At 36.4% G+C, this 27,704-nt stretch overlaps 1 long non-coding RNA gene across 3 annotated transcripts in view; it reads left to right on the top strand.

Moving 5' to 3' along the window:
* The window catches only part of LOC148655154 (uncharacterized), a 103,260-nt gene that overhangs the window by 52,916 nt on the left and 22,640 nt on the right, over positions 1 to 27,704 (top strand). Inside the window, exon 2 of one of the 3 annotated variants that reach the window (XR_015941198.1) lies at positions 12,194 to 12,253. The exons of 1 other annotated variant lie outside the window; for it this stretch is intronic. This is a non-coding gene — a long non-coding RNA (uncharacterized LOC148655154). Of the gene's footprint in view, positions 1 to 12,193; positions 12,254 to 22,409; positions 25,844 to 27,704 lie in introns of those variants that run through there. One more of the 3 variants, XR_015941197.1, reaches the window with a different exon arrangement.

Below are 27,704 nucleotides of genomic sequence, written 5' to 3'. Positions count from 1 at the left end.
AGTATGCGTATTTTATCACGGAAGCGAGTCTCCCAGCAGTGATGTTTGTAGAGTAGCTTTGCAAGCATGCCGAGACATGGCCTTCCACTGAGTTTAAGTTCTTCGCACTGTATGTATTGTAAACACTCACATACCGGTTGCCATGACAGCACAGTGTCATAGGCAAGGCTGTGTTTGATTTGATCTGCTTTCCTGTTTTATGCCCTCTTTAGCGGGAAGAGGCAGTCACTCAGCTGCCCCTGATAACGTCAGAATGGTTTTTCCTGGAAACTTGTGCCTTTGATATTCAGCGTCACATGTGTAGGAGGGTCTTCCAGGCCTCTCTTTCTGAGATAAGGCGCCTCTTTTGTAAAGTACAGTTTGGTTTCTTTCATTATTTTAATTAATGAGGATGCCAGTTTTGGTTCCTTAAATCTCACTTAATACTTTGTGTAGCAGATCTACATTTTTTTGTTCCTTTTATATTTTTAAGCTAAACATGATGCATATTATGCTGTTCATGTTAACCCTTTAGCTGCAGCTCAGTAACAGAATACACTATCCTTGTGGTACCTCATAATATTCCATTAAGGTTCTTAGTATTTTAAGGATTTTGAATATGCCCCTTTACAAATTTCAGCATATTCTAGTTTCATACATAAGCTACTTATTTTGGGACGTTTATAGATATATGTAATTGTTACAGTTGCCCTTTTTGATAACTAACAATGAATGCTTTGGCGTCATTGCCACATTGTTTGGAACTGCAAACACAAATCTGTCCATTTTTTTTTTCCGTAGGACCTCTAATAAAATGTGTAGTGAAAAATTAACACTGTACCTGACACATGTTATTTGTCACGTTCTGTGTTAATTTGTGAAACCAGCATACTAAATGTAGAACTTCTTTTAAATTAATTTTTAATGGAACAAAGCTAAAGCAGTTGCAGACGTGAACTGCAAACTTATTGGATATTTTCTATAGTCATTTTATTTTATTGTATTGGCTTTAATTTAATTTGCTTTATGTTCTCGTAATGTTTATATGGTGATTTTGTTCAGATTTCTCATTTTTAAACTATTAAAATTCTAGAAAAGTGCTTAAGCAACTGCACTTAAAGAGTCACCCAATGTTAAATGCTACTCTATAATGAAGCTGTGGTTGTGATTTTATCTTCTTAAAATCTGTTTTTCTTGTTACCGAATGCTCTAATTTCCTTTTTTATAGAAAATTTGTGGTTTCCGCAAAGTGTATGAACTTGTTGGTTTAATGTGTGAGGTGCATTTTTTCTCAAAATATTTTGTTTTTAGCTTTAAGTTAAAGAAGCTTCAGTGTGAACAAAATACGAATCAGCAAGAAGACCCAGTTAGTCACCTGTGAGACTGCTCTTTGAGTGTAAACTTCATTTGCATTCAATTGATGCAGTTCACCTTCTTTACAGAGGTACAGGGAAGGCATCTGGTGACAAAATAAGATTTACTGGACCTTCTTGATAAAATCATAACACTTTTTTCCATTTTTGAAAACATTAATACAATTTTCTAAAGGAGTTTTATTCTCTTTAACTACTCTCTATTTTGTAATGGCAATAGAATTCGATTGTTTCCTTTTTACTTTTTGTAGAGTTTCTCCTCCCTTCAATCCCAATCATCATTATTTAATCAACAATCAATCAACAAGTCCCCAGGAAACTCTTCATCAGGGAAGTGTGTGTAGTTTAAAAATAATAGTTAAAAAAGGTTTGCTTTGTGAAGTTGTCAAGCTGTTGTGTTCAGCATTTTGGTTTCAGCAATTGAAGAATCCATTCAGATTTTAGTTCAGGAAGGAATTCTATGGGAAGCCTTGTAATGATATTTATGACAAAGGTTGTTAGGGCATTTTTGTTATACTAAATATATGAACAACAATGTTGTGTATATCACAGCTCCTGCATTATCTTTGCCTTAATTCTTAGAGATTTTTATACATTGATGGCAGGACTGGCATCACCTTATGATACTGCTAAAAAAAGTTACTACCGTTTTTCAGAAATGTAAATGTTTAAATGAAATTTACATGTAACAATTAGTGTATTCTGGTAGTTCTGAACCCTGTGGAATGGAAAACTAGTGAAATTGTAATATCTTTTTTTTTTAAGGTTCTATATGTGTGGTTTAATTGCATTAAAATTTGTGTAATTATAACTTTACTCCAATCTGTATATTATATAATTAAATATTTATAAAACACAATTAATACTGTATTATTGCACCATTGGCCAATCTGGACAAATCACTGTTTTGAGAAGCAGAAAACAGCACAAACATGCAGAAAAGAGTGCTTGGGGTTATTTGTGTTCTTAAATTGCCTGTCGCATTCCCTTCTTAATAAAGTATAATGCATTTATTTTGCAAAGTATAATTAAAGTACATGATGTTCAGCTTTGTTTTTTTAAGATGCCTAACATCCAAATATTACTGGAAAAATATAGTGCTCTGTAATGAAGCTGCAATGTGAAGTCATTAGCCGAACACATTTGCTAAAAGAGAACTCTGGGGGGGAAAAAGCACAAGACGAAGGAATTGGATTTAGCATTTAGAGAAAGGTACTTACCGAAGATTACTACAGCATAAAACAACTAAGGATCAGCATCAAATAGTATAAAATCCACAATTAGACCAATAACCAAGAGTGAGGTCATCTGAAACGTGAAAAATGTGGATGTCCAGAGTAAAGTACATGTAGGTGCTGGTAGGAGCATTGTCTGTGCAGCTTCAAGCTTAAGAACATTACTAAGGTTACAAAAGAGATGAGGTCATTTGACTATATTTTCCCCATTTGTTAGTTAGTAACTAATTCATCTGAGGGTCTTATCCTGTTGTTTCTTAAGGATACCAAGGCATCAGCTTCAGCTACATGACTGGGTAGGTTGTTCCTTACTTCCACAGTCCTTTAGGTAAAGAAGTGCTTCCTGTTCTGAGTCTTAAATGCAAGTCAATGTAGTTTCCACCTACTCTATACAGTACCTCTGGTTTATGTTTCATTGTCGATTCTGAAGAATACCACTGGGTTGACTTTGATATCCAAGCCTTTTCTTTTCTTTACATTGTGTAGAAGATGTAAGTGATGTGTAAAGATAAACACATAAGGTGTTTAAATTATATTTTTAAAGGACTTTCTTAAATGTAATGTTCTGCATGTCTACATTAAATGTCACCTGCCAGGTGTTTGCCAAGTCTTAAAATTCAAAAAGATTTAGATAAAATTCTCTTTGTTGCTTCTACCGTTTTGGTAATTTCTGCACACTTGACTACTTTAGTAACTATGTTGGAGTCTGGATCATTGACATAAATTAGGAATAGCAATAGTACAGATCCCTGTGGTAATTACATGATAATCATTACATTAGCCATTTTCAATCCAGACACGTGTATTTCCCCAAATGTTTACCATATATAAGTTGATCATTGTTCTTTATTGAGAAACTTTTATCACAGGCTTTCTGGAAATATATAACGCACCACACATCAAAATCTCTATGTAGGCATTATGGTTGGGTTTTTGTTTTGGTCAAAGAACTGTTAATAATTTAATTAAGACCTACCATTTCTAAATTTCTGCTTATTATCCTATTCAAACTTATTTCCATATAGGTAATGCTCTAGATCAGTTGTACTAACCTTACATGTAATAGCAGTCAGACCCATTGGTCTGTAATTACTTGGATCAGTTTTGTCACAATTTCTATGGATGGGCACTACATTGGTAGCTCTCCATTCCATGGATACTAACCCTGTCTTGAGAAACTGATGGAAAACTTGCATCATTTGCTTATGAATAACATCTGTTTCCTTATGTATAAATGGTCTGTTATTGTCCCCGATACATTTACGGTTATTTTGATGTTGTAGTACTAAAAAAAAAACATTTATTAATTATTTGAGCCCTTTATTCATGCAATGTTTCTTTTCATCTCTCTTTTGGCCTTAGAGTAATATCTTTTTTCTCCTTGTGCTTGCAATGCATTGTATGCATTTTCTTTAACTGGATTCTACTATTGTTCATTCAATTTTAAACATTTAAGTTAACATCCAAAGACTTAATTAAAGATTTGAAACAGTGAAAAATTGAATAGAGAAAAGATCCTTATACTTTGCTGTAGATCGTTTAAAGAACATTAATTAACCAATCAACTTGAAATTTGTCACAGTCTGTGGCAAATCTATTATGAAGGAAGGCATTCCATTGTAATATTCTCTATGATGAGATTGAGGGAGATGTTCCCACCCAGAAAATAAGTTAATTCATTCAATCGAATGGAATTTGTCTTTGGAGATCACAATGCAGAGATTGTGATTGAAGAGTGAATTAATGCTGATTCAAAACTTTCTACTGGGAGCACTGACAAAGGTCCAAAACATACAGTCAAACCAATTCTGGATTTGCTTCATGGATTAAATAATACATTTTCTGGAATTGCTTTTGCAATCACAAGGAAACAACCCAAGAAACATGCTGATGACCAATGTTAAAGTTGCATTCAAGCTGTGTATGTCCAGTTTATTTGAGCTGAAAGAAACAGAAGAGGGCTTTCCCTTTAACATTGTGCAAGGGATTTGCTCAACATTATATGTATTCAAAGTAAAAGGGGGATACACAAAATCTTAATGAAGGGGTGGCAGTATTTGTCTTGAGCAAAACTGTAAAATGTTTCTTCGAATGATTGTTTGGCAGTTTGATTTTTTTTTCATTTGTATGTCAAAAGTAAGGGAATGTCCACACAATGTTGATCCTTAATCTGGTGCTATGATTTATGGTAAAAAGAATGTTGCATAGCATAAACATCAGTTCAGTTAACTTTGGTTTTGTTAGGAAGAAACATGGTTTAGAACGCAAAAAATGCCAATCATGAAACTCTGAAATTGGAATAGCAAAGCTTTTCATTTTCTTGCAGACACAACTGTTATCACTCCATATCATAAATAGTAGATCACATTTCTTGATTTAAATACTACAACTTTTCTTGTTAACCATGGAAAGTACTATTAAAATAGTGTGATATTCAAAACGTTGAGTGCTTTAATACAGTGATATGTGCAAGTATATATACATTTCTCCTGCACAAGAATGGCTTGACTGGCATATAGGCAATCACCTGATACAAATGGGCAGACCCACAAATCTGAAAAAATGGTTTTCTAGAGCCTTGTTTAGGGCCAACAATATGTGTGGTATTAATACTTTGTGTCCTTCCTTCTGCTTACAAATTGTGTGGATTAGATCAGCAATCCAGGTGTAAGAAAGTACAACACATTCCTAGCATGTAACCTTTATTAGGGACCCTGACTAATGAGTTTCCTGGATCGCATCACATCTTCCATCAGTGAAGAAGAGCCCACATGTGCCTCCTGAACTCCTTTTTGAGAGACTGGCTATTTTAAGTAATGCAGATGACAGGGGAATGTAATATTTTTAAATTAAACTCTTGGACACATCCAGTTTTTCTTTTTCCAACGTAGTGTTTTTTTGTGAAGATAATAATTATTATTATAATTGCTTACACTTATATAGCGCTTTTCTGGACACTCCACTCAAAGCGCTTTACAGGTAATGGGGATCCCCTCCACCACCACCAAGGTGCTGTCTTTCAGCCTGAGCTTGTGTAGCATCTGTGCTATAAAGGGTGTGTGTGTGTTTTGCCAAAAGTGGAACAGGTGTTGCTCTCGTCCCACCTCTGTTCTGCATCCGAGGAACATCAGAAACTACATACTGTATATAATAATAATTAATAATAATACTGTATATGGTTATAATATGTGGCTGCTGTGAAATCTGTTGTGTGTTGAGCGATTTTTGTGGGAATGTCGTGATACACCATATTGATGTTCTTAAAAACAATTGACACCTGTGATTGATAAAATAGTGGTACTATATTAAATTACAAGCAGAAAATCAAGTTTTAAGTCTGAAATGCAGAAGCACTAGTTGTATTTGCTTCTTCAGTATTTTTACTGTAAAGTAACGTTTGAATGAGAAAGCAGTTCACGTAAGAATAAAACAGGTAACATTGTGTTTATAGCATTTTATATTTATCTTGTGTTGATAAAGTACGTTTTCAAAAGTTTATTTCAGTTAAATACAGTAATGATTCTATTTGTTATAAAGTTGGGTGGGGATTTATATTAAATTTAATTGTCCAGTTTATACGGTCAAATGACATTGAACTCCTTTTAAGGGTGTTAATTTGAATGAGTTACATAGTTATAATTCAGAGTACTAATTTTTAAATAAAGCAATATGGAATAAAATAGCAGTAATCAGACTTTTTTTTAATCTGGCATGTCCTGAAAATGAAAGTTTGAGCCGTTGTCCTATCTTGTTGAACAGGATAGAGCACTGATGTACATGACAGTTTTTGATTGTTCAATTAGAAACTTGTACCTTAGGTGTTCTAACTGTTTCTCAGACTTTTGCTGTGTAGATAACCACAGTTTTCTGTTATATTACAGAGCACAGTGTTTTTCTGTTGTAAAGGAAAAGTACCTTCTAACCCTTTGGTCTGTTAAAGTGAAAGTTAAAATTTAAATTGTTGACCAGTAAATTTCCATTAGCTGAAAGCCTTTTCCTCCAAGGTAAAAGTCCTCTGCTAACAGTTGTAAGTGTAGGTATCTGGATTTGTGGTGTATGTCTGCATATAGTCATGCTTATTGATTAATTATTTTCAGAATACTGTTTATATATACTGTTTATTTCTGATGGTCATTTATTACGAAAAAGATCCCTTTTCTTTTCAAGTGACCTGTTCATTGCAGTTTTACGTGGGAATTATCAGTTAAATATGAAGAAATGAATGTAACTGAAAGTAGTATGACATATCACACATGGCAGATATCTATTGGGTAGAAGCAATCTTCATCAGACAAAAAAAAGCATGAAAAGCTCAGTCCATAATTTGCAGCAGGTGGGAGGGTTGAAATTTTAAACCGGTAGCAGCAATGAAAGGCGTGGTTATGAAGGGTGTATAGAATGCTCTGTTGCTGGTCATTACCTTTTAAGGGCTTCCACAAAAGCGTGTGTTGTGGAATGTCTTTCTCTTAAAGCTTTTAAGCTTCCTTAAAATTTGAAGCTGCAATTAAATAAAGAAAGCCATTTAAATATTGTAAATCTTTTAGCATTGTTTCATTCTATTTAACAGTTGCCTAACTGGATTATTTTTTACAAAACTGCAATGTTCATCCTTTTTCAGGTTTATTTTATGTATCTTTCTATTAAGAAAAATGTATACATTTATTTAAGAGCAAAGACAAAACTTAATGTTTATTTTCAGAAGGGTATTATCAAGTTATTTTGGTAATATATGCCACATGTTTGAACACACAGAAAAAGTCACAAAAAAGACTTTCAGCTCTTGTTGCTCATTTGGTTACTAGCAGCTGATCCAAAGAGATTGTCCAGTAGCAGACTGGGTAGTGTGTTCTAAAATTTCCAGACTTCAACGTGTAAAGAATTGCCTACATCTAATTCTTAAATGCACTTTTCCTTACTTTTCCAGTATGTTCTCTGGTTAATGTTTCACTGATCGGTTGACCTTTTCAATACCTTAAGACTTTAATTACATCTTCTGTAGTTTTCTATGTTCAAGATGAAGGTGTCTCAGTACTGTCAATACTTAGGATCTACCTTTCATTCAGCTTTTTTCTGAATTTTTTCAGTTGAGCTACTCGTAACATGGTGACCAAACCTGTACAAACTGCTCTTCAATTTAAGATTAAGAGAGAGAGAGATCACTTTATTAGCCATATACAATTTCTTGCATTAGGAATTCGTCTTTTCGCATACCCCAGCTTGCTCTCCATGAGACACAGACGCACAGACAGGGAGAGAAGCTTGGGGTCAGGGCGCAGGGTCAGCAATTGTACGGCGCCCCTGGAGCAGTTGGGGTTAAGGGCCTTGCTCAGGTACCCAATGGAGTAGGATTCCTCTGCCAGCCGCAGGATTTGAACCGGAAACTTTCCAGCCACAGGCGCAGATCCTTAGCCACAGAGCCACCACACCGCCCAACTTCACTGCCCTCTTATATTTGGTGTGAACATATTAATAACTGGTCGGTACGGTGGCACAGTGGTTAGCATTGCTGTCTGGCATAGCTGGGGTCCCGGGTTAATTAAATTCCTGAAGTGCTATCTGCGTTGTGTTTGTATGTTCTCCCCATGTTTGTGTGGGTTTCCACCAGGAGCTCCATCCCACAGTCCAAAGACACTGGGAAAATGGGCCCTAGTAGATTGAGGGATGGAGATTAGCAACCTTTATGAAATATTATTTGTTAGATGTTTGTGCAGTTCTGAACATTTTCAAAAAGTTTTCTTTATTTTTTTTCTGCAGCTTCAACAGTGTTTTCATTTCCTATTTCAGTATTGTGCAAAGCTAACAAGTTTACTAATTAATATACAGAAATCAGAAAAAGCAGAGATCCCACTACAGATTTCGGTGTTACTCTGTCATTTGTACACTACATAGAATTAATAATGACTAAATTCTCACTAATCACCCCACTCTCAAAGCAAGATTGTTGGGTCAAAAACGCTTGTTGGGTCAGCTCAACAAATGAATTTTGTACTTCCATTTTCATTATGTTCCATTTGGTGGTGTTATTAGTGCAGGTATCTGTTTCAGTTAAAGAAAAATGAAAAACTCCTTATTAACCTTGGAGTGTTGTGGTTTTCCTTCTTCTTTGTCCACAAAGTGTAAAATACAACAGTTCTCTTCATTTTACAGAAGTGAGGTAAACTACAAACAAGCCATAAAAGCCACACCTGTCTGTGTTAATATGGTGGATGGTGCTGGATGTTGCACATTGGTGGTGGTGGAGGAGAGTCCCCATTACCTGTAAAGCGCTTTGAGTGGAGTGTCCAGAAAAGCGCTATATAAGTGTAAGCAATTATTAATTATTAATATTATTATGATAATGATGATTGCAAACCAATCAATCAAAATACAAACCTAAAAACATAAAACAGACATGAAAAGCAAACTTAAAAAATACAAACAATCCCTTTCATACAATGCTGGTAGTTACCAGTTCTGGTCTTCTGTTGCCATTTTCTTGAGAAGTCAATGACTGGATTCAATGCACAGCACAGGATAATGGTTAGGTCTTTTTTGACCCATTGTCGCACATAAAATATCTATAACATGTTGTAACTGCAGCAATGAAATGTGTTTTTCACAGTTATAAAGAATAATAAGTGCATAACTTTAAACAAATCTGAAAAAACAGTGTTTTTGATTCAGGTATGATATTGTTAATATTATTCTTACCTAAATAAAATACTGTTTGCTTGTTACATTACAAAACATTAACTTTTTACATAATTGTTAGACTACAGATGCTTGATATTAATAGATTATTTTTCGTTTTGTTCCTAATAAGATGCTATACTGCTTATACAGGAAAATGCATTCCATTTTCTGAGGGTAGGCTATAATATACAACAGCTGTTTGTAGCAATATACAGTAGAGCTGTTTTTACAGTAATGATCCTAGTTACTGGGTTATGGAAAGGGGAGAGTGTCTTTAGCCACAGGTTCAGAAAACTGACAGCAGCAGAACAAAATTCTGAAGGGTTAAGGCAAAAGTTTGTGTTCTTACCAAGGTTATTCTCCAATAAAAATATTCATTTTTCATCTTAGGAGTGCCTTAATTTTACATATACTACACCATGAAGTGACCTATTGTGTGACCTAAAGATGTTTTGTTTCCACATTTTACGGTCTTATCTATTGTACGGAACGTACAATAGATAACACTATCATCAATTACAGAACGTTTGTGAAACTTTAGTTCAGATGTTAGATTGTAGATTAAATGTGAATGCATAATATGTTCTTTACACATACAATAGTGCAAGCATATGTAAATCGTAATGTATACTTGTACACAAAAGATTGCTGTGTATACGTATTTCATTTAGTATTGCAAATGGCCCTGTCGGAGAGTGGGCCAAAAGAGATTGTTAATCTAACACTGTTCACTCTTTATCTGAGCTCTCTCGTTTCTGCCTATCACCCATTTCTTAGTCCATATACATGCATTGCTATGGATGATAACAGTTTTCATTTACATAGACATTTAGCAAAAACGTTTTCGAATCTAAATATACTCTGCAATGAACTCATTTTGCATTCAATTTTACTGTTGCTTATTCAAATAAAATGTTAAGATCTGCTATATTCTAAATGATGTTGTATAACCCCAATGAATCATATTAATATACACAGCTATTGCTTTAGTTCAGCTCTAATTACTGTCTCCATAACTTTACATATAACAGAAGTAAGGCTTGCTGGTCTATAATTACCTAGATGATTTTGTTTTATAAATGGGTGCTGCATTTGCTGTTTCCAGTCAGTGGCCAGTAACCCTGTCCAGAGTGGCTGTTAAAAGAGCCCTGTTAATGGTCTATAAAAGCCTCATTTCTTTTAGTACATTTTGCAGAATTTCATCTGGCCCTTGAGAATATTTTAAGTGCTCCTTATACCTGTAATGCTTGCCTCTTCTGTGCTGATATCATTCAGAACTTTTGTGTTCCTTAACCTGAAATGTACTGCACATACTTATTTAAACATACACACTTACTGACTCCTTTCTTAGTAAACAACAGTATGACATGTTAATATGATTTGTTTGCCATTTTTCTTTCCTTTTGAAAATATAATCCAGTATTATCTCTGAGAGACTACTTCTGTTACCTAATAATGTATAATTCATTTGTTACATTGGATCTTGTACTCTTTACTTGCCCTGTCAAGTGCTTTCTTTCTCCTTCCAATTTTCTTAATTAATTTGTTAAAAAGAATAGTCAATTTCTTTCTAGAACCTCAGTTACTTTATGAATTACTTCTAGGACTTCGGCAGAATTTATTTAAAATGCTGACATTAATTCACTGCTGATTGAGTTGGAGGATTTTGAATTCTTGTATCAGGTCCCCTTATAGTCTTGTCTGTTTAAGACTAAGAATGGTCAGATCTTGCAGCTTAACAGTGTAGGGCTATGTACCTTAGCTTTCAGCTCTACCTGAATTGCTTTAAAGTACATGTAGCACAGATTTAACAACACAAGTTTTAAAGGCACAATCACTTTCACCACAACATGAAATAGCCTACAATATATCCTGTTTCCATAAATCCTATTTCCACATTTTACGTTCACGGTCACAGTTCACTTGCATTGTTTTAAAAGATCAAATGGGCAAACTGTACTTTCCAGGTTTGATTCCCTTACTTAAGAACTGCCCCTCAGCTGTGCATCTTTGTTCTAGTAATAGGGTCAGTGAAACATACTACAAAGGGATTTCACACCTTCAAACTTGGACAGTGTTGACTTCTCCCATGGTAACAGAGTCGGTATCTTCTGTTCAGAGGAGTTTTTCTGTGATTATTGATGTGACAAATAGCAAAACTGACACTGTTTTTAACTCATATGGGTTAACTGAGCCCATTCAATTCTGTTGTTGAAAGCTGAGCAAATCATGCCCTGAGGCACTATTTTAAATTTCTTGTGTTTTTTTTGCTAAAGGAAAATAAGGTGTAGTGCAAAGTACAAAACATTGAATTGTCATTGTTTGTTTCTTGGGCCTACTTTTAAATAATCATCTATTATCTGATCATCATAGCTATCATCTTACAGTCATGACTCTGAAATCAAGCTGTTTGCTATCTTTCACCTGTTACACCATAGCCCAAAACGCGACATGTAGCAAGAACGATATGTTCTCCTCTCTATTTTATTTGGAAATCCTGTGTTGAATCATTGAGGAATGTAAAGCTAAATCTGCTGTAATCGCAAGGCAAAGGTTTATTGTGTAATAAGGATGGCTCTGCAGCTGGCTTATAATAAAATCTGGTATTTTGAAAGTGCGCCTTGGATGGAAAGTTTGTAGGTAGAAATCTTTGGGGAAAAAATGTACCTTGCAGATGGACCACACCTGCCTTTTGAAAATTCTTTTTGCTTTACTGTATCATTCATTGGTATGGGAGAAAAAAGAACAATAATTGGAATGGAATTAAAAAGACATTAGCAATCTGCTTTGTGAAAAACATCATGAGTCATGTTCCTATTTCATTCATGAAGTACAGAGTGAGAGTGAGAGAGAGGGAGAGGGAGGGAGTATACCAGAGAAAAAGAACATTGTATTGCACTAGCAGTCACTTACTCACTGCTTCTCTACTCACAGCTACTCTGGTGCTGGGGCGGACACATCTGATCAAGAGAATATGAAATAGTGGCAGAAACTGTAAGTTCGCTTGACGAGAATCTCTTATTGTCAGTTTAGGACGAAAATAAATATATATAAAATCTTGGTGTTCACCATATTTTCAAATTACGCAATAGATAATATTTACTGTAAAACCTGTTTCCCATTCATCAGTTAAGATCTTATTTCTAAGATGAGTTCTTACCATTGTTAATTAACATATTTTATAGTGGGTATTTGGTTAAATAAGCTCATCTGTTTCTGTTGTTTCATTTGGAGAATGTGGTATTTCCTGAACATTAAACATAGTTTTACTAGCACATGTAATGTAGTGGAATGGAAGGCATTAATGCATTTTTTAAAATCTTTTGCGTAGTGTGTGCAATGGCTCATGAGGGAGCTTAGATTTCTAGTCTCCGTGTGCTGGTACAGACAAGTCAAAACTTTCTTCATTAGGAGACATTTGGAGGACATATTATTGCATTTAGTGCTAATCGCATGCATTTTCACAGTTTATTACATCTTTACCGTCTTATTATTCAGTTTATTATATATTTATGAGGACATTGTAAATCTATTGGTGACTTAGAAAAATGCTTTTGACTGAACTGCTTCACTTAGTATTCAGAGCATTCCTTTCTGCATTTATTTTTTTCTACACTTTGGTTGTGAATATTTTATGTATTGCAGTTTACAGGCAATGAAATGCTGTTACAGAAAATAAAAAAGGCCTTTTGCATTTAGTCCAAAAATCTGGAGGCAAAGGTTATTAGTACATGGAGGCTCAGAGCCTTTGGTTGGATAAGAGTTGCCCTTTACATTTTATATATGTTCAGGTGGGTAGCTGCGTTAGCATGCGTAGTCTGCAAAGGAACAAGTAATAGGTTTATTCCATGCTGAAAAGAGAAGAAAGAAAACACAACGTTTTGGCTGTGAAGCCTTCTGCAGGTGTGAGGGAAACGTGTTTTTCTCTCTTCTCTTTTCAGCATGGAATAAGCCCATTTTTATATATGTACATGAATACATACATCTTTCTATTGACCTAAGCAGTATATTATTAATAAATATTTTTCTTACTGAAATATAAATGCACAAACTGGAGCATTTTTATTACTTATTGAATCTAATAAAAAGTGACATTGTAGAAAATGAAGCAAATTGTTTTATATCCAGCTTTTACAGAACAAAGGCATGTATAAAAGTCTCAGTTGTATTTTATCATCTTCAAATTTCTGACTGGTCAAATAATAATTCAGAAGGCAAGTTCTGGAATTAAAATTTCTTAAAAGCACCAATAATAATCGGTACAGTGCTGTGCTACTTTGCTTAAAATCTAGGTAATGCACTCAAAAGGCATTTGTAGGAAACCGTTGCTACTGTTTCTGATGTAATTACTCATGTAAGCTATGTAGGAGGATAAGCACCACACTTGTTTAACCTCCTGAAAAAGAAGCTTTCTCGTGTTAGTTCATTGTTGAAATGATGTTAAATTGATGATCACAAAGGCTTATGTTGCACTGTAGTTTAAAATGATTTTAAGGAGTATGGTGGAAAATGTAATGGATTAATGTCAACCTTATTTACTCCTAGTAGAGGGATTTTGTCGTCCATACAGCTTGAAAACTTGCATGTGAATTAGTACAGATTTTCTGGGTTGTGACATTTGCAAAAGTATAGTTTCTGGCAAAAATATTCACCCCCTCCAATGAAATCCCATACATCCATTTTCTAACTACTATATCTAGTACAAAGTCTTGGGGGAGCCAGAGCTTATCCCAGAAAGCAATGGGTGCAAAACAGGATACACCCAGGAGGGGATGCCAGTCCATTGTGGTGTACACACAGACACCAGAGCCAATTTTCCCAGAAGCCAATTACCACTCTATCTTAGGACTGTGGGGATCCTTTGAGTCAATACTTGATAGAAGCACCGTTGGCAACAAAATTACTTTGACAAGTTCCACAGATAGTTGAATGGCCTCCATCTATGTGCAGAAATAGTGGTTCAAATGATTTTAGAACAAATACATCTGTTTCTGTAAGGTCACTCAGTCAGGTAGTGAATTACAGACAATGTTTCAGCCATGAAGAGCAAGGAGCTTTCAAAACAACTGAGTGATAAAGTTCTGCAAAGTCTCAGATCATGATGTATGCATACATATTTCTGTGATATTTAATATCCCTTTGAGCACAATGAGGTTAAGTATAAAGAGATGGTGGTACGATGAAACTGCCCCAGATACTGCTTTATATAAGTTTGTTCCTCATTGGACCAACCGGGCAAGGAAGAGACAGGTTTGTGATGCGACTATGAAAGAGCTACAGTTTAATGGCTGAGATGAGGAAAGAAGTTAAGAAAACCTATGAAAAATAGTTGGCATCTGTTTACTGGAATAAACCTTCTAAATTCCCTGAATGCTTTGTTACTTGGAGTTTTCAAAAAATCTCTTAAGTGATACTGCAAACGTAGCAAAAGCTTTTGTGGTCAGGTGAAACAAAGTTGGGACTTTCTAGTCTAAATGCAAAGCTGTATTGGCAGAAACTTAACACAGTACATCACGTAGTCAACACCGTCCTTGCTGTTAATCAAGTGATGGGGCTGCTTCTCATCTGCAAGGACTGGGAAGCTTGTCAAGATTGAGGGTAAAATGAATAGAGCAAATCTTGCTTTCAGATTTCTGTGGACCTAGAACCTAAATGAAAATCTATATTTTAGCACTACCATGAGAACAGAACACAAGGCCATAGCTATACTGGAGTGTATAACAAGAAGAACGTTTTCCGTTGTGCTTGAAAATGAGACTTGAAAACTGCTGTCCATCAGTGGTCGCCAAGTAAATTGACAGAGCTTGGGCAAGCTTACAAGGAAGAAGACTGGACCATCCCAGTGTCTAAAGTTGGCAGCACCTTATTCAGAAAGATTCGGGGCTATAACTGCCATCAAAGGAGCTTCTACCAAGTATCGATGTCGATTTTTTTAATCGACCTATTTAAGATTTTCATGTTTTCTGTAGTGTTTGCTGACATCTGAATTCTTTCACCAAGAAACATTCAGTTTGATTGTCCAAGATTTGATTAAAAATATTTAAATGTGTATAACATCCATCCCATTGTCTAACTGCTTCTCCCAGTTCAGGGTCACAAGGAGCTGGAGCCTATCCCAACAAGTAACGGGCACAAGGCAGGGTTCACCCTGGACAGGATGCTAGTCCATCACAGGGCAGATGCACAGACACAAGCATGCACACACTCACACCTAGGGACAATTTTCCCAGAAGCCAATTTAGATATCGGTATGTTTTTGGACTCTGGGAGGAAACCGGAGCACCTGAAGGAAACCCGTACAAATAAGGGGAGAACATACAAAATCCACAAAGATAGCACCCCAAATCTAGAATTGAACACCGTAATCTAGCACTGTGAAACAGCAATAATAACCACTGTGCCACTGTGCTACCCTGAATGTGTATACATCACTAATAATTCAATTTAAAAGAAATGGGAAATGATTGGAAGGGCTGAATGCTACTTCAAGGCACTATATGTGGCCTCTGTTTGATGCTGAGCGTTTGAAATGGAAAGTACAGCACAGGCTTCAGGCTACTTTCATACTGTAACATCTTGATTTACATAATCATCGCTCTTTTTTTGTTTTGCCTTCAGAGGTCGGAGGGTAGATGTGAAATTTTTACTATATTTCAGTCCGCATATAATAAAAGTCCAATTATCGCCTTACTTGCACTTTGAGGACCGGACAATAGAAAGAAAGGGCTTCACAATACAGTGCAGCGAACAAGGTGAGTCATGTGATTTTAGGGTCACAGGGAGTCTTATACTGACCTTGGCTGGCCTGTGTAACAGGTGTCGAGTAAAGACAGGGTAAGTGTATGAACTGAACTGGCCATGCTGTTTAGAGCCATAGCAGCATCTGGTGGTGAAATCCATGTCAGCAGAAGTAAGTATCAGGAAAGAAAGGTGGGTAGGTGGGGTGATTCATCTGAAAGGTCTATTAATTTTCAGTTCTATTTTGTCACACAGCATTGGACCACTTACATAGAAAAACATAAAAATAATTTGAATTGCTTAAAAAATAGCATTGTTATTGTTTTCCAGCCTCACTGTGATTAATCATACTTGAAAGTCAAAGGTGTACTTATGATGTCTTGATAGGATTACTGTATCTGTGGGAATACAGAAGATTTTTCCATCTATTCTATGCTCTTAATGTTTCATAAATAGTAAAAAAAAATTGTTATGAATTTTAGTTTTTCACTTTATGTTGTGTTCACTTTTTAGAAAGTATACTTTGTTATGAAGTACACATATATGTTTTATGTATACAAGTATGTTATAAAATGTTGCTGCTCTATACCATGTTTTGCATGTAGACAGACTAAAAGAACTAAATCTCTGTAGTCCTAAACAGAACAAAAGTTTCAGATGGATTTGACTCGGCTGTTCATTACTGTAAAAGTTATAGGTAAAGTTGGCCTAAGGGATGGTTTAGACATAAGAATAAAATAATGGCCCAAGGGCACAAATTTACAAAGATAGGAAGCAATGCATTGAGCAGAGTTTGAAAACAACTGCACAGCCAGTTTGATGAAGTTGAAACAAATGGCTACAGTACAAGAGACCTTTGGCCTTTAAGCTATGGGTGACAAAGCAAGCAAGACAGGCTGAGGTTTAGTTGTTTCACGTTATGAACTGATACAGGTTACCCCAGATTTCAATGTGTGCAAGTGCATACAGTTGCTGACCGCTGAGACTTGCTGATGACCTAACTGACTAGCATCACATGATGCTATTTCCAGTTAAATGCTCTGAATAAATCAACTAAATTGAAACCAGGGAAGCAAGAACAATAAAACCTCTGTTTTTAATTCCAAAAACAGGACAGACGAAAATCTCTTCTTATTTCATTTAGTAAGAAGGAATCGTTCTAGTCTGCAGTTGTTACCTTTAATTTCATCTGGGATAGAATTGTGACAGAATTCACAAGATTCAGTTTCAGATTTGTGACTGTTTCTCCTTTGCTTCTCCATGGCTTGAAATGTAAATGAATGGAAAAGGTTAAACCTGCTGAAAAGCAAGCTGCCTCTACATGACATGTAGACAAAATAGGGTCCAGAGTCTAAAACGTCAAATTATTTATGTATATCAAAATGTTTAAAATCAGTTTCAGTTTCATCTTGGAATTCTTTTGCAAATACCTTGTAAAAGCAGTACCCTGTAAAATTTCAGCAGACGACATTGGAAAAAATTGTTTCTGAATTCCAGTAATTCAATTCTATCTTCTAAGAAGAAGCACGCCATGTTTCTTCTTTAAAAGGTAAACTTCTGCACTGTACTGTTGGTCATGATCTCAGCAGACAGAAAGGAAAACCAAAAAGAAGTGCAACCCTCTCACAAGTGTGTCATAATGAGTTGATTACTTTTATAACAGCTGTTGCTTATTATGAATGTTTTATGGCTTATTTGAGACTTCCCTGTAACATTGACCATGAAATAACAATCTGGAATTAGTGTATTTATAAGAGGGGAAAAAAATACATTAAACCACACACATTTTGGGATATGTTGGTCCCTATTTCCTGTTAAATTTAAGCTGCCAGGTTTGAATTTATGAATGAATCAGCCTTCTGGGAACAACAGTCATCATTACTAAAGTATCTTACTGTCTAGCCCGGTTTTCTTGGTGATTTCCTGGAAATACAAGGCTAGGCATCATGGTTCAAGGCTGGGGTCCTTATAAAGAATACTCAGAACTAGTAAGACTAAAGGTAAAATAAAAGATCTGGCAGCGATTAATAATCTTTACTTTAGAAAACTGGTTGGTGATTTGGCCTAATGCTTATAAACCTTTACTAGAGCCAAATGTCTTGGTCCATATCCCCCAATAGTGCACATCAATTAATTACTTGTGTAATAATTCTGTAAATTGAAAAGGAGAAAGCAGTCAAGCAAGCACTTAGCACATTTATTCCTTTTTACTGATAACTGTTGGTTTGAATTGCCTTTCACATTAGATTGGAAATCCCAGGAGAATTCATGTCCCCTCTACGACCACGTTATACCACCTGTAATAATCCTACTTGAAGTATCTTTCTGTCATTTTCAGATGTGCAATGAAGGTTTAAAGACTTGGTTTGAGATAAGGTCTCCAATATTTGAAGTCTCCGGTTTGCAGCAATGATAGACATGGTAGTTAATCATCTTACAATAAACCAATATAAAGGCTTCTTTTCCTTGAATGTTATTTAAGGTGCTGTGTGTTGTTGCTTTTGTGACCATGAGGCTTCATTTTTACTGCCTTCTAATTTATCTGTATCTTCACGTTCAAGAGTTTTACAGGAATATAAGGATTCCTTTAGATAGATAGTTTATTGATCTCGTGAGGGAAATTGCAGCTTTAAATGTGGTAAATATTTTTTGGAGTTGGAAAATTATTTTGCTTGTTACATTTCAGTTTGAAATGACCATTTTTAATCAGCTTGGGGGGGGGGGGATGGGATATTTTAAACTTTTTTGTACACTTGTACAAAATGACCAAAATGACACCAGTTGACAACACATCAAACTCACAGGCATGAGGCTAGTTCCAGGGATTATTACAAGGATCCGCCAGCCAGCTTTGAGTTTATTTAATCCCACAAATCCTGATGAAAACCATAATATATTATCTTAAAACATTGATATTTTGGAGCTACAGATTAAAGCCACTGCCCCCAATAAACACCAATAGCGATTGTCTGATCATGTGATGTTTTTTACTCACAAATTGTGAGCATCATTTAAAAAGTTCTATGGAGCTGCAGACAGAAATATTTGCACCCCGGTTTTAAAACTAGTTAGTCCTGAACTTCCATTTGGTGGGATGAATGGGTTTTCAGTAAAAATAAGCAGGACTGAAGCATGTCTCGGTCAGTGCTGAATATTCCATGAATGAGTCGTGTCATTCTCTTTGGTCCGTTTCCAACGTCAAACCTGCTTTCAATTTCAACTGCTTTTTAGTAGATTAAATGTTGGGTATTGGTGGGGTTTTATACTTCAGTGGCATATGTAATTCTTTTATTAACAGTAAATCACAATCCATTTGAAGTGCTTTACTTTTATTTGTGTTTTTATTTTTTGGATCTAAACTTACTCACGAGTTTAAAGTTGTCTTAAATATAACTATGCTAGTGCTGCGTCTCCTCAGACAGGCAGTGGACCTGAACTGAAGTGAATACCATACAGTTACTGAAAGGATCTAGTGGAGATGTTTACAGTTTCTGTAACTGTGAGTCAGTAATCGTGAAAGTGCGAAAAACTCAATTCTTTCAATAATAGCATTAAGATTGAGCACATCATGTCTCATGTGGCATGCTCAGTTTCCATAAACTGAGATCTGGCCACAGTGCTAGCAATAGTCAGTACTTAGACTGAACGGCCGTGAACTTCTAACTAGGAGTAGGTGTAGAGGTGATACATTAGAATGGGCATTGTATACTGAGTGATTTAATGGAATTAATTTTAAAGCAGACATTACCTCAATCTATTTAATTAACCAGACAGAAAAAGATATGGAGTGAATTGCCTTGTACAGCATGGTCTTTTTCCTATGAAAGTGTCAGATTAATCTTTGCTGTATCTCAATATTTTTCTTTCTGGCTAAAATACTTTAGTGAATGTCAGGATTCAGTGAGGAAGGCTAAGACAAAATTGCATTCCATAAAGGATTTTTATTAAGAAAGCAAAAGACATACAGGCACTAGTTTCATTTTTATAACTCAAGCTCTCACCACTCAAACCAGTTTTGGAAAATGGGCATGGAGCATATGGATACTGCATTTAAATAACAGAATGTTTTTGGGGGGGAGGAAGTAGTAGGAATAGAGTCTACTAAAACAACTTAAACAATTCAAGGACTGGTATTTTAAAAAATAGATGTAATGATAATGCTGAACATATTCAGAACTTCAGAATAATTCAGAACTTATCTAGGCCTTATTGTGTCTCCTTATTTCCTTTTACAAATCATTGTTTATTTTTGTTCTTGGATTTTACATTCCCAACTAAAGAGATAAACTAGATGCTTTTATTTGATATGCAACATTTGTATTGATATGAGATAATTGTAGTATATTATTCTCTTAAAAAAGAAAGAAATGTTTTTTTCCCTTAGGAAATCCCCAAAATTGTTAAAAAATTAGCCATCATAGCTATCAAGAATTAAGGACTCAAAAAGTTATAATTATAATGAAAGTTTTTTAGATAGATACTTTATTGATCCCCTGAGGGAAATTGCAGTGCAACAGCAGCTTAACACACACAACACAGCCACAGTGTAACCAATTATATAATAATAGTACAATACATACAATACATACAATACAATACAATACAAGAGTTACTCACAGTCCGGACACACAAAGAACAAACTAGAACAGAACAGTACACAGAATGAATATAAATATAGATGTAAATATAGATATAAATGTATTGCACAGGTCCCTGGCATATATTGCACAAAAAACGGTTGTAACAGGGGAAAAAGAAAAAGAAAGAGAACAGATGTAGCAGTAGATGTGTAGATGCGTTCAGTCCAGAAACAGGTCACTGTCGATGTTGCCTCTGCCCAGACACAAGGTGGATGCGTTGTACAGTCTTATGGCAGAAGGCAAGAATGACCTCCTGTAGCGCTCCCTGTCGCACCGTGGATGAATCAGTCTATTGCTGAACGTGCTCTTCATTTCTGCAAGCCTGTCATAGAGGGGATGGGAGATGTTGTCCATGATGGCCTCTAGTTTGGACATCATTCTCCTCTCAGCCACTACCTCCAAGGGGTCCAGGTCAGACCCAATGACAGAGCTTGCTCTCCTGATGAGCTTGTTCAGCCTTTTAGAATCCACTGCTCTAATCCCAGAGCCCCAGCACACCACTGCGTAGAAAATGGCACTTGCTACCACCGACTGATAGAACATATGTAGCATCTTACTACACACATTGAAGGATCTGAGCCTCCTCAAGAAGTAAAGTCGGCTCTGTCCCTTGTTATAGATGGCCTCGATGTTCTTAGACCATTCCAGTCTATCGTCGATGTACACTCCCAGGTACTTGTACGAGTCCACCATCTCCACGCCACTCCCATGGATGTAGACAGGAGTAGGTTTGACCTTTTTCCTCCTGAAATCTACCACCAGTTCCTTTGTCTTTGTTACATTCAGTTCCAAGTGGTTCACCCCACACCACTCCACAAAGCTGCTGACCAGTCCTCTGTACTCCTCCTCCTGCTCACCCTTGATACATCCCACAATTGCAGAGTCATCTGAGAACTTCTGCAGGTGGCATGACTTTGAGTTGTATTTAAAGTCCGAAGTATAGAGGGTGAAGAGGAATGGAGAAAGAACTGTCCCTTGAGGTGCCCCTGTGTTACTCACTGCCTGTTCAGACACACAGTTCTGAAGTCTCACAGACTGTGGTCTGCCTGTCAGGTAGTCAGTGATCCACGAGGTCGTGGAGGCATCGACTTGCATCTCCTCCAGCTTCCTCCTTAGAAATAAGGGCTGGATGGTATTGAAGGCACTGGAGAAGTCGAAAAACATGATCCTTACAGTGTTGCCAGCCCTGTCCAGGTGTGAGTAGGCTCTTTGCAGCATGTAGATGATCGCATCCTCCACACCAACACTGGGTTGGTAGGCAAACTGTAGGGTGTCCAGTGATGAGCTGACCAGGGGTCTCAGGTGGGATAAGACCAGCCTCTCCAGTGTCTTCATGACACTCACTCACTCACTCACTCACTCACTCACTCATTCACTTTTAGGTTTTAAACTTGGAGTGCTCATTGCAGCACACAACTTTGGTATTGTATGTACATGGTTTTTAGAGACCACTATCTACTGTAGCTTCTTGAAGTCATTTTCTGAAAGATGAGAACAACTGAAAATGTAATACTTGAAAGTAAAATACTGTATGTAAACAGCAATTTAATAAGGCAGTAAAGCTACATAGCCTGTCTTGTTAGTCATGTTGGTAAAACTTTTACAGAGTGAAATGAGCTGTAATTTAGTCATCCACTGCAGAAAGAAAAGAAATTGTGGTACATATGTAAATATTATACTGCATACCTAGTCTGTTTCATGATGTTTGTCACTCTTTAGAAAATTCTAGAACTGTATCCTTTCTCAACTCGTAAATATAGCCTACTGTTTATCTACTCACATTACTTTTTAATAAAAAAGGCAGGAAAGCAGAGGCTGAAAGTCTCTCATGATAAATGCTTTCAGCACTAATGAAGCCTTTTTTAATTCTAATTTATTTTCACTCTTTTGGCTCAATGAAGTGCTTGAAAAGTCAGGTGTCGTTCTACATGATGTTTAAGCAAACCACGGCATCATTATTATTTAGTTCTTGAAAAATGTAAGTCGTTTCTGAAGAAAAAAAGTAAAACTGATCTCTCTACTTAAAAATAAAACATCTTGGCAGAATATGTGTCTGCGCCACGTGGTACATGTCATTCCTGAGTTAATGTCAAGGAGATGAACACTGTAAGGAGATCAAAAGAAACCTAAACTGCTCTCGGAACAGAGGGGGCTGGAGGACATTTAAAAAGGAATCCCTCAGTTTCACTTAATTCCTTTATGTCTGTGCTAGTATTTTAGCGAATCTCTTTAGATTTGTTCCAGAAAGCACTGCAAAACTGTATAAATAATCACATGATGATGCAGGTCCAGTAGCTTTGCTCTCCACAACAGGCCATTCTACTGCGAATGATTTCAATGGCTTAGAAAGCAAGTGAGCTAGGAAGAGGGTGGCATCTCTTTACCATTGGAGCAGACAAGGACTGACCCCTATGAAGACGGTAATAAATCTGTGCAATGCGTAGTGCACGTTTTAGTTTTGTGTCAGGTAAAAAATTTTAAAATCCAAATAATTAAAAAATATAGATTGTGTTTTTGTCAAACGTGTTGATGTGCCTGGCCCTTAGAACAGAACGCAGTACAGTACCTCACAGTTTTTTCCATTTTTCATTGGTGTTCAAACTGTGTGATTCGACGTTCTACGCTAACCTATGATTTTGTTAAATTACACTTGCATGATGCGTTGTTTTTTTTCCTCAGGAATCATTGTAGACATCTTACTACCTGAGGAACTTGATTTCAAATTACATGGAAAACATCTAAACCATCCATCTTAAAAAAAACATTCAAAACTGATCCAGGATTCCCTATCCCCCAACTTTAACTCCAGCTGAGTGCTTTATCACGGGTTCATTTCAGTTTTCTGCTTTCAGGTCTTACAAAGTTGGATGAGATTTGTTTTTGGTATCAGTCCTGTTTTAATCAGCGAGTTTATTTGCCAAGGTCCCTTGCTTTAATGTGCAGATTATGTAGTGAAGACATTAGAGATGCTAAGATGAAATTCAGGTCTCACACACTTTTTAACTACAATTCTCAACATTTATAAGTATAAATAAAGCCTTTTATGTTTTAACACTAGTACGTATCTGTTATACATATTCCAATCACAATGCTGAGATTGTGCTTGGTTGTGTTACTGGTAGTAAAACTGTATCATTGAGCTGTAGAACCTGGAATATACTGTAAGGTTTGTAAGTAGGAATCGCCTCCTGTTTTTAGACGCAATTCCACTAGGATTCCACTTGTGCGCTCTAGTCCATGTTTCACTGTTCATCCTTTGGTGTAGGAACACCACTTGTACTGACTGCTTGACTTACTCTATCACCAGCAACATGAAGTTATTTTCTTTAGAAACCAGCTCGGCCTGTAGAAATTCTTATTTTAATTGGAATTTAAATCACGTGCAATGGAATGCTGACATGGTGGTACCTGTTGTGAAAAGGAAGACTTCATGAGATGAAGGATGGTTTTATATTTCGGTTGGCGTGCAAAGCTTTATCTCTGTAGTAAACTGTACCACTAATGTAACGTACTGTATCAAGGCTGGACGCCAGTGCTTTCTATGGACGTTTAACATAAAACAAATACTATGTCAGTTAAAAAAGGTTTCATCACTGACCTTCAGCGCAACTATGAAATGTAATGAAGAAGTTGCATTAGCCTCTGTCATGATAAATGTTGATGTATTGGATCATTACAATTCAGCAAATTAGCTTTGGAATGTCTTTAAAAAAAGCCTGATTGAAGTTTAGTGCATCATACACCATTGATTCTTCTGGAGTTCTTTTGAAAATCAGGTTATTTCGTTGCATAGCATTTTGAAACTGATGTAAGAGATTTAAATTGAAAGACTTCTTTTACGTTTTCTCCCAATAAGATGCAGTATGGGCAGCACAGTGGTGCTGTGGTTAGCGATGGCAAGTGGCCCTTGCAATGCTGGGCCCTGGGGTGCTGTCTGTATGGGGTTTGTGTGTGTGTCTGGTTTCCTCCCACAGTCCAAAGACCTACAGGTTCTGTCTGCGCTTCTGTGAAAATTGGCCCTGGTGTGAGTGTGTGTGAGTATGTGTCTGTATGTAGCCTGTGATGGATTGGCATCCCATCCTGGGTGTACTCTTCCTTGCTCCCATTTCCTGTAAAGACCCTGAATTTGATGGTAGTGGAATAGTTGATGACTCTGAGCTGCCGAATACTGCCACTCCATATTAACTAAAGCTTCTTTAAAAAAAACTCAACATTCGCCTTGTTTCACATCATGATTCTAAGCTCAACAGATTATCGGTTATAGACACTACTATTTATTTTAAGAGTTCTACCTTTTTCTCTGGTGGTAGTGTTAAGCATAGTGTTTTACAGTGTTTAAGGCAGGACATAATCTGGTCCGAGCCACTGGAAATAGTCAACTTCTGAAAACCTGTTGAGGATTCTTGAGCTCTTCGTATTAACATTTAATCAGCCAATTCAGAGGTCTTAAGATGAAGACGATAGAGAAAAAAAATTGAGCCCCAAGACTGGGGATCTCTGGTTTAATTTTTTTTTTCTGAAAACTGTGTAGGCTGCATATAACACACATGTAAATACCTTTTATTTGATTTTTTTTTTCATGTGAAGCACTAAGATGTAATGAAATGGCTCACGTGGAACCTGCACGTTTTGCAGTAAAATACAAGGAGACAGTTCTCGTATATTTCCTGACTTTAGAGAGGCAATCACTACCATGAAGCTGTATATTGTTGTCTGCAGGTTATTCAAAAGTCATTTTCTTCACCATGTTAACTCATGCAGCACACATGCTCAGAACGCTGTTGTTTTTTGTTTTCATCTGTTTTTACACGTAAAAGTGCATGAGTGCATGGGTCTTGCCCAGCTTTCAGTTCATGCGGGTTTAGGAATTTGACTGCCTCTCATCATGTGTAAAGAAGAGAAATCATGAAGTGTCAACTATTATTCAGAAACAAACAAGTAGAAATTAATTCCACACTGAAAAGTATAAAGGAAAAGTAAGCGTAGAATTTAATCTACCGGTTACTTTGCAGCTTCTAGCTCTGAATTATTCTATATTGCAAATTTCCTCATGTATATTGCAATGTTGTCATCAATGTCCTTAGTGTTTAAGCCTGAATAAAAATTCTGAAAAGTTAGTAGCTGTTTTGTTTTGTTTTTTTAGGGGCATACATATTTTACTGGAGTTTGGCAACTACTTGGGTATATGAAGAAAGAACACTGAAAAGTAGGTTTTTGTTTCATTTTTCCTTATGTGCTTTGAACATGCTGGGAAGACATCTGACAAATGCAGTACATCAATGTTATCTGAATTGCTGCTTTAACTTCACAGCAGAATCTCCAGAGATGCCATGGGACTGTCACTACTGGTTGTGATTAATTTGTCGTAGTGCTAACATAAACCTGTAAACCTGCAGCCCTGACTTCCTTCCACTACCCCCCTCCTCAGTGGACTCAGTGGACTTGTAAAAAATTAATGGAGTTTCAAGAACCCAAATGAAATCATGGTGATTTAATGTGTTCATCATTATCCAAGTATTAAGTAGTGTGAGCCTCCAAGTGATGTAGAGATAGTGCAGAAACGTTGGCTTGATGCTATTGTTAATGTTTTCTCTGAAGTGTTTAATTTAGATGGGCAAACGTTGAGGCCAAATAGATCGATGAAGGAAATGTCCATTTCATAGATCTTACATGCAGCTATTTTATGTTTTATTTATGTTTAATGAAAGGCAGTGGCATGCAGTGAGGTGTAAAAGTAGGTGAAGGTTCAGGGTCATGTTCTGCAGGAAGTAATGGGATATACTGTAGATGACAGGTGATTCAGTGCAGTAGCTGGCACAGTATCCACATGAGCTTGAGGGCAGGAACTTGACTCACTTCATGCTTGAGATGAGAAGCCCTCCCGGAGGAGTTAGCAGTAGTTCTGGCGCCACAGGGAGGTCCAGATGAAAAGCATTGAAGAAGAGCGAGTCATTGTGTGGTCAGGTGATTCAGAGGACAGAAATTGATGGTTAGTGGGGCACGTGTGACGAGGGGTCTTTGTTTTTATTGCCAGCTTCAGAAGGTTCATTATCCAGCTGCAGAGTCACTTCAGCGAATCGGATTCCTGTCCCGTGAATCATTTCCACAAAGAAGCGGGAACAGTTGTCATCTCGATGAGATCCAGTTACGCCGTCTTGTGATAGGATGAGTGAATAACCAAACGGCAGGTTTTAGAAAATCCCCCTTGAGTGAGCATTAAGGGTGGTATTTGATAAAGCCTTCAAGAACTCGATGAGGCGTACGATGCAAGTGTTCACTTGTTTGTGTTTTTGTCTGTTTCAGGCTTTATTGCTAAAATCATAAGTTTGATGTGAAGTGTATGGACGTCACATTCGTAAAGCAGTGATTTTGATTCTGTGCAAATGTAACAATTTTAAACCACCTGTAATTGGTTCTGAAAATTTAAAGAAAACCATGAAAGGATTATCCCACTAGTTCTGTCTGCAAACCAAATTTGCCAGACAGTTTTGATGGATATCAGGAGCTGTAAGTTTCTGAATTGTCACTAATGTGAGAACTGAACTAAATTCAGTAAACACTCTTCTACAGTATATGTGATGGAGGTAAGTGCTGTTAAATTGCATTTATGAAGTACTTCTGTAGTTCATTATTCTATGTTGATCCATAATTCTGGCTCATGCTTCAGGTCTTGATCCACAATCTGCTTTATTACTATAGTCTGGGATTCTATTTTGTGATATGAAAAGCAAGTGTATGTAATAACATTATTGAGATATGATCTGCATGTTCAGATTTAAGCAGAATAGTCTAGACTATTACTTCAGTCACCCAAAAGATTTTCTTTGAGAGAGAAATGTGTATTTCCAAATTATGTCCACATTAGCAGCTTTACAGATATATTAAAATAAACTTTTTAATAATAACCTCAATACATATACAGTAATAAATCTGTGAAGCAATGCATAGTTCACATTTTAGTTTTGTGTCAGGTTAATCTAAATAATAAAAAATGTGAAACGTCTACTATTTTGTATACTAAAACGTAACTATAAGTTTTGTTTTTTTTACAACATGCATTTAGCTCA

This window comes from Lepisosteus platostomus, chromosome 9, assembly GCF_059453375.1.
Source record: "Lepisosteus platostomus isolate fLepPlt1 chromosome 9, fLepPlt1.hap1, whole genome shotgun sequence".
Lineage (NCBI taxonomy): Eukaryota > Metazoa > Chordata > Actinopteri > Semionotiformes > Lepisosteidae > Lepisosteus > Lepisosteus platostomus.
Note: the sequence above shows the minus strand (reverse complement) of the source record. Positions and strands in the feature narration are given on the sequence as shown.